The sequence below is a fragment of the Cervus canadensis genome, chromosome 3, assembly GCF_019320065.1.
Source record: "Cervus canadensis isolate Bull #8, Minnesota chromosome 3, ASM1932006v1, whole genome shotgun sequence".
Taxonomy (NCBI): Eukaryota; Metazoa; Chordata; class Mammalia; order Artiodactyla; family Cervidae; genus Cervus; species Cervus canadensis.
Window position 1 is genome coordinate 56,164,418 of NC_057388.1, and position 8,051 is coordinate 56,172,468.

At 43.5% G+C, this 8,051-nt stretch overlaps 1 pseudogene; it reads right to left on the minus strand.

Annotated features, from left to right (window-relative positions):
* Positions 1-7,203: 7,203 nt before the first annotated feature.
* On the minus strand, positions 7,204-7,824 carry LOC122437805 (annotated as a pseudogene).
* Positions 7,825-8,051: the final 227 nt, after the last annotated feature.

Sequence of the window (8,051 nt, forward strand, 5' to 3'; positions counted from 1 at the left end):
CAAGACTGAAATAAAAAGACTACTTGGGGTTGCTAAAGTCAGTATGAAGTACAGTGTAGTTGCTCAATAAAAAATTGAATGGAAGATTCCAAGAAGAAAAAAAAATGATTATAAATTTTAACTTTTTAGCATCTATGATACTATTTTCAAGAAGCTCTGCTATACATGATAATATAAATTGTATGCAAAGATTTCAATGTTTCCTGTAACTATTTTAACATATACAAATTTGATGTCTTACTTCTTTTAGTTTATCATCATTACCATCCAAGAGCATCATTTAGCAGGTGTGAGGCCCCTACACTTAGATACTTTAAATTTTAAGAAAAATAATCATGGTACAGATATACAAGTGAGAAACAAGAAAACTTGAGCAAAATATTACCTTTAAATTGAAGCGCAAACTGAGGATGCCACACACTAATCAGTGGGAAGGTCAAGACACGAAAAGAGTCTGCAGGTGAAATGAGGGTAGCCAAAGGCACGAGAGAAGTGGACTTTGGGATTTAAGCAGTGCAAGATTAGGGATGTCTCTGTGTGGCTGACCCATACTAATCCCATTTTGTCAGCTCCTTCTTAGACCCACCGTGCCTTCCCTTCTGAGTGGCTGAGCGTTAACATCCTCATAAGAAATGCATCCAAGCCTTATCAGCTTTTACCTTGCCTTCATTTGATATGAAAACCAGAAGGTTAACGATCATGAGACCCTCAGTGGAAGGAAAACCCCCTGGTTCTTGTCATGCAGATGTGCTTCTTCCTTAGCAATCAGATTCTACTTTAGTTTTGGCCTCTTTAAGTCCCTCTGTACTGGGTCAGGAAGATCCCCTGGAAGAGGCATGGCAACCCACTTCACTATTCTTGTCTGGAGAATTCCTTGGACACCTGTCCAAGGGTTGCAAAGGGACAGACACCACTGAAGCGACTTAGCATGCACACATACCCCTTTCAGGGTACTCTCTGGACCATTCTCAACTCAGTCTTGCCTGTATGTTAGTTACCCACAGTAAACTTCATAACTGCCTTCATGGAGTTGCCTGCTTCACTGTTTTCAGCCTTAAAGTTCCTTCTCTGTTTGAAGGATGGTATTCAATATCTCCACCTTCCAATAGTCTCTCAGTTATTCTCCATAAAGGTAATGCCGCTGCTGCTGCTAAGTCATTTCAGTTGTGTCCGACTCTGTGCGACCCCATAGATGGCAGCCCACCAGGCTCCCCCGTCCCTAGGATTCTCCAGGCAAGAGCACTGGAGTGGGTTGCCATTTCCTTCTCCAATGCATGAAAGTGAAAAGTGAAAGTGAAGTCGCTTAGTCATGTCCGACTCTTAGCGACCCCATGGACTGCAGCCCACCAGGCTCCTCCTTCCATGGGATTCTCCAGGCAAGAGTACTGGAGTGGGGTGCCATTGCCTTCTCCAATAAAGGTAATAGTACAATGTTATTCAAATGAAATGGAGTATCTCTAAGAGTGACCTTAAACTCTCCTGCAAATACGAGACAATCTAAGTGGATTGCAAACAGAAGCTCTTAAATAGTATTCTAAAACATAGCTTCAGAATAAAGACAACCAAAGAATGAAGAGAATTAAACCCTTGCTAATATACTAATCATATCTGTTCTCATTCTTTTGTATTAGTTCACTGGTCAGAGATTGGCTTCTGGCTTCCTGTTAATTTTAACCTCAGCCGAATTTACATAACACTTGCTACTAAAGGGATGAGAGAAATCCAGACAGCTTTTAGCATATGAGTAATCAATTTTTTAATAGGCTGTAGTGGATATTGGGTACTGTGGAGGATTAGATACTATCTTAATAATGGGTCAAAGGACAGAAGAGCTTTTAAATATCATTTTTCTTCCTGAGAATATCTTGGAAGTTATGATTTTAAAAATAATAATATCTGATACAAAGTCAGGGATTCATTAGTTTAGTTCTTTTATTTTTTTGTTTTAAGTAAATTCTTCTCTGATGATCACTGCATCACCTAAGTGTGAAGCCAAGCAGTGACTATTTCATCATACCAAATACAATCTCCTTTCCTCTGAGAGGTGTTGAAAGGTTCATTTAATCCAATGACTCAATTGGAACCTTTTATAATGCATTTTATATGACACAAAATTTATCTACATTTAAAAAATGCATTGGAAGAATACCTCTGTTCATTTCAATGACCCTGAGAGTGCCCCAGTTACTTTAGATTATATAGATATTGTGCTACAACCTGCCGGCTTAACCGTAAACTTTTATCTTCAATTAACTTCTGGCTATGATCTATTTAAATCCTCGGAGAAGGTGGGAGAGGCAGGAAGTCAGAGAGAGGCAAAGGGTTCCTATTGGAATAAGGCAGCTCTCAATCAACATCAAAGGACAAGGAGAGCCACAAAAGCTGCAGAAAGCAGGGCATCTTGCCTTCACTCGGCCTTTGTTGAGCCTAGGTAGGCAAGAGCTGGTAAATTGAACTGAAAAATAGAAGCATTCCAGGTGGGCAAAGCAGCAAAGAGAAGAGCCTGGCCAGTCCTTCCCAGGCTCAGCAAGGCCTGGTTCCACGTGACCACTGGGAGATGGTACCCATGCTACCACAGAAGGCATTCATTAGTGCAAATGAGGTCAGAAGCAAAAATAAAATCCTAGAGCCTGTACAAGTGTATACATTTCAACTGGAGGAAGGCCATATCAAACAGACAATGAACACTCAATCCAATAGTAAGAGAGCTGAGGTTTGCTGTGAGTGCAAGTCAAAAGAATGGTGGGAGACGAGGTGTCACTTCCTCAAGCAAGTTATGTCCACAGTGCTTGCAGAGCAGGTATCACCCTATTGCAAAAGTGGCCAGCTATAGTCCATTGGGGTCGAAAAGAGTCGACCAGGACTGAGCATCTAACACTTTGGCAAAAGTGGAGAACTTCCTTTAGTATACCTACTAAGAGATGATCCCTGCCTTTCTTAAAGCAACCACATCCTCTTGATGATGTGGATACCTGTAACAAGCTTAATCTGACAAATACTTAACTCCCACCTATAGGCCTGAGTTCCCTTCCAGAAAGATGTCAGACCCCACTCAGCACTTCTTCTAGGTGGCTAATACCACTTAGAAGTGTGGGGCAACAGTCTCCGCTAAGCCATGTCAGCCGTGCCCTCTGTGTTCTGGGTTCCTGCTTACAACAGATACAAAAAGGATATTCAGCAATTTCAGGTCATAGCCCCTCATTAAGGAATTACTGATCTGGTTCAGGGCCAAACTCCTGGCTTCATATTTGCATCACCTGGGGAACTTTTGAAAAACAACCAGAGTCTAGGTAGGGCCTGGATAGGGATATATTTTAGCCTCTCTTTGCAAGCGTTTCCTTCACCTCTAAAATAGGGATAATAATAATGCCTCCCTCACAGAGGTCTAGTGAAGATTAAATGTGCTACTAAATAGAAAATGTTTAGAACAGAACCTGGCATCAGTGACCAATCATCCTGTTTTTTTAGGATTGAAATTGTCCCAGGATGCAGAATTTTCAATGCTAAAGCTTTAATGAGCAAGTGAAGTGTTAGTCACTCAGTCACGTCCAATTCTTTGTGGCCCCATGGACTATAACCCGCCAGGCTCTTCTGTCTGTGGAATTCTCCTGGCAAGAATAGTGGAGTGGGTTACAGTTCCCTCCTCCAGGGGATCTTCCTAACCCGGGAATCGAACCCCAGTCTCCTGCACTGCCGGCAGATGCTTTACCATCTGAGCCACCGGGGAAGGCTAAAGCTGAGACGTCCTGGGCAAACCAGTATGATGTGGTTACCCTACCTGGTACATAGTAAGTAGTGTATACATGTTAGAATTTTTTGATGATACATGCAAAGATTATTCACTTGAACTACATGTAGATTGTTACATATCTCCTACTTCTGTTTTTTCAAAAGTCAAATCATTTAAGCAAGCAGGATGCATACCACCTAAACTTCTCATCCTGGAACCAGGACTTCATATGGATTCTTTTGTCTTCAAGCTCATCATTTGAAGTAGAGGCCTGAATCTTTTCTGTTTCATCTTCCCCAGGGTTTTTACATTATCATCAGAAATTCACTTCTCATTGGCTTACTTTCTCTTAAAGCCTGCTTGTTAGAAAAGAGGCTTCCTTCTTATTGGTTCATTTGTTTGATCTTGTTTAATGAGGCAAATTTTTATAACACTAGGAGGTAAAACATCATTACTGTCAACAGTGCCCAGTTTTATTTGGCTTCCTATCACAGCACTTGCTATGCATAAAAAATTGCATTTCTTTCCCTTTTCTCATTGCTCAAGGCCACATAATCACAAACAGATTATTAGAAAATGTCTCCTATGCACTGGCCCAGGCTTACATAGATAATGCATGTGACATAATTAAAAAGTAATGTAAACTTTCACAAACACAACAGAACTTATCATTCCAAAATGAGATTGTCACCATGGAAGGAAATAATAGGAAGTACAAGAAAGAGTAGAACTTCAGTGCCAGATAAGTCCCAATTCTACACTAGTTCTAAGGGATTTAAATCACTTAAACATTTTGATTCTGCTTCCTCATCTAAATGACAAGGATAATACATGCATCATAAGACTTTGGTGAAGATTACATAAAAGTGATTCCTATTCATCACTGAGCTTCCTTCTTCCCACTTTTAAATCTAAGCTATCCTGGGGTGGAAGAGGAGGCACATAGCCATTCCAGAGAGGATGCTGCTAAATAGAATACTTTGGAATTACTTACACCATGTCTTCGTAAATTTCTCTACTGACAAAAGTTCAGGCTCTTGAGTCAAGTTTGATGACTAATGTGAGTGAGCTAAACAGGGCAACACCATCAGTCCTGACGATGAAAGCTCAGCCTTTCTGCACCCTGGTGCCCAATGAAATCTGAGAGATGGAGTTTTGGGAGAAGTAGAAAAGAATCGCTTTATTGTTATGCCAAGTTAAAGGGGACACAAAGGGCTCCTGCCCTTGAAAGCTGTTTCCCAGCTAGGGAGGATCTGAGGAAGAATTTTATAGCAATAATTCAAGGGCAAAGTTGCAGATAAGATTAGGGTGTGAGTAGGGCCGGCTTCAGCTAATCTTCTTAATGAGCTTCTGTGGTTCCATTAGACTGGCCTCAAGTGGTCTTCTCCCATGGAGAATGCTGACACCTTCCATTGTTGGGTTTTAATTCTATAAATGGGATTAAGGACATTGTTCTGTGTGTCCCCTGAGGTGGAACCAGGACCCTGCCCCAAAGCTGTACTATCATTTCTTGGCTGCTCCTTCCTTGACTCTTAATCCTTTGCCTTCCTGGATTAGCAACATTTTGAATCTGCCCTTCAGAACCCAGGGGAGGTTATGGAGGTGGAACAGAAAGTCTCCCTGTGCCCAGGACCCCCTACAGGGGCCTGCTTGCTTTCAATAATAAAAATGTAACTACGCTAATAGGGCGCACCTCTAACCATTTCCAGTTTGGCATTGCCCAAACGGAATCCATTTTTGTGCAATCCCTTATATTTTTTAATATGCATCTGTATATCTTTTAACAGTTCTGGTGTCCAAAAAGGGAACCAAAGGAGACCCCAATGGCCCCCAAGAGCAATGAGCAACCAAGCATAGGACTTCATGAGCCCCTTGATTTCACTGTCTCTGGAAATGATTGGTAAGTCCTTTCTGGATCCTGGATCCAAGCTCCACAGCTTTTGAATTATGAGCTTTCAGACTTTATTTGAGCATTTGTTTTTCTGGATAGGGTCCAGAAGCTGGCCAGAGTTAGACTGGGTCTGGGATCAGACTAAGTTCAGCTTAGAAATGGGAGATAATCTGGACTGGGTCCAATGTAAAACTGGATTGGATGCAGTGTGAGGCCTCAGGTGAGTAAAATTATTTTGAGGCTAAACAAGTAGGTCAATGGAGAAGGCAACCCACTCCCGTACTCTTGCCTGGAAAATCCCATGGACAGAGGAGCCTGGTAGGCTGCAGTCCATGGGGTCATGAAGAGTCAGACACAACTGAGCAACTTCACTTTCACTTTTCACTTTCATGCATTGGAGAAGGAAATGGCAACCCACTCCAGTGTTCTTGCCTGGGGACGGGGGAGCCTGGTGGGCTGCCGTGTATGGGGTCACACAGAGTCAGACACGACTGAAGCAACTTAGCAGCAGCAGCAGCAAGTAGGTTAACTTTACCAAAGATAATATTGAATTACAGTGTACACCAGTGGAGAAGTTTTAATCATCTTAGACAGGCTTATCCATTTACACGGTTGCCCTAGAGACAAAGGAGTTTCACTCAAGCACTTACTAAAGAGAATAGAGGGGAAACTCCTTTTCTTCCTTTATAGTTTCTGGTGACCAGGATGAGACCTGCAGATGGGATACTGAGAAAACTGCAGAGGTCAGCAAAGGATGAGAATTCTCACCAAAGTCAGCTCCCCTAGATCTCTGTGGCGCCTAGTGTGAAATAAAATATTTCCTGCCATATCAGTAGACAGGGATGTCACAGTTATCAGTGATTACAGCCCTCCAATGTGAGCTGGTGAGTCATAAGGGCACTCAGGATGAAGAATACCTCCTTGCCATCAGATTGCAGCCACTCCCTATAGTAAGCTCCAAAGGAGCTCGGGATATGAAAAACACAGGGTACCAGGTGAGGTGGCTATGAAAGGAATGATTTCAGTGAGCCAGATTCTTGCAGCTTCCCATACATAGACAAGTACTAAATTCCTTAATTTGGGATATCTGGTTTTCTTTAACAATATTTTTTTAAAGAGATAAATAAGGCCTTTATATACAAAGAAGAGCTAGTGGTAAGTGGAGTTAAGGTAGCACTAGAGGTAAAGAACCCACCTACCACTGCAGGAGACATGAGACCCAGGTTCGATCCTTGGGTTGGGAAAATCCCCTGGAGAAGGGAACCAGCAACCCACACCAGCATTCTTGCCTGGAGAATCCCATGGACATAGGTGCCTGGTGGGCTATAGTTCATGGGGTGACAAAGAGTCAGACATGACTGAAGTGACTTAGCACACATACAGAGAAGCATAAGTCAGTGGGGGCGGGTAGGCAGGCTGTCAGCAGCAGCAGCAGGCCAGACAGGGTGACCACACCAGCAGGGCCCTGTCAGTGGTAGAAGATGCCCCGGAAGCAGGCCTTGTCCTCCTTGTCATTCTGAAGGATCTGTGCTTAGAGGCACAGCTCACAGCTAGATCTGCTCCTAGATCCATAGCTCAGGGCTCACCATAGTCGCCAGGGTGGGTCCCAGTTCCAGGACCTTGGCAAAGTCAGCCTGGGCTTCTTGAGTGTTCCACACTGCTGCATGTGCCTTGCTGTAGTTGAAGTAGGCCTTGACAGTGTCATCATACTTACTGAGGATGGAGTAGTAGTCCAGCACTTCTGATACTCCACCTTAAGCATCTCAATGTCAAAGATGAGAGGCTGGGCCTTCTGCTACAGGGCATCCAGATCAGCATGGCCCAGGGAATTGTGCTCCTGCATCTGGGTGATGCCCTCCAGGGGGTCCTTGCTGGCTGCAATGTTGTGTAAACTCTTGGCCAATAGCCGATATAGGACCACATGCTTGACATCACAGCAGAACTGAGCAATCTCCTCCTCCCACATGGTATGCAGGATGGTCTCCCACAGGGGCAGCTTAAACTTCTTGCCAATGATGAGCTCCTTGGGCTTGCCGCATGGCGGGCTGTCACCCAGCATGGTGTTCTCCTTGTCATTGCAAAGAGTCTGGCAGTGGAACGTGACTTTGGTTCCATCCTGAAAGTCAGGCAGCTTTCCTTGGCCCTCCTGTATCATGGACTTTTGGACCCCATCCTCCCAGAGTCTTTCAATGATATCCACCATACTCCTTCCTCACTGCTCTCTTTCAGCAGCTTCCAGACCAGCTTCCTCAACTTCTTGAATTTAGGCAACTTCTGAGCTGGCGTCATTTTGGCTATGGGCAGGACAATAATACTTTGATGTTCAGATTACCTGCCCTTTATGTGAAACTTCTATATAATCTGGCTCCTCCCCGCCTCTCCTCAGAGTAGTTCTCAGAGTTACTTGAGATGCTGTTTCCCAGGCTTGAA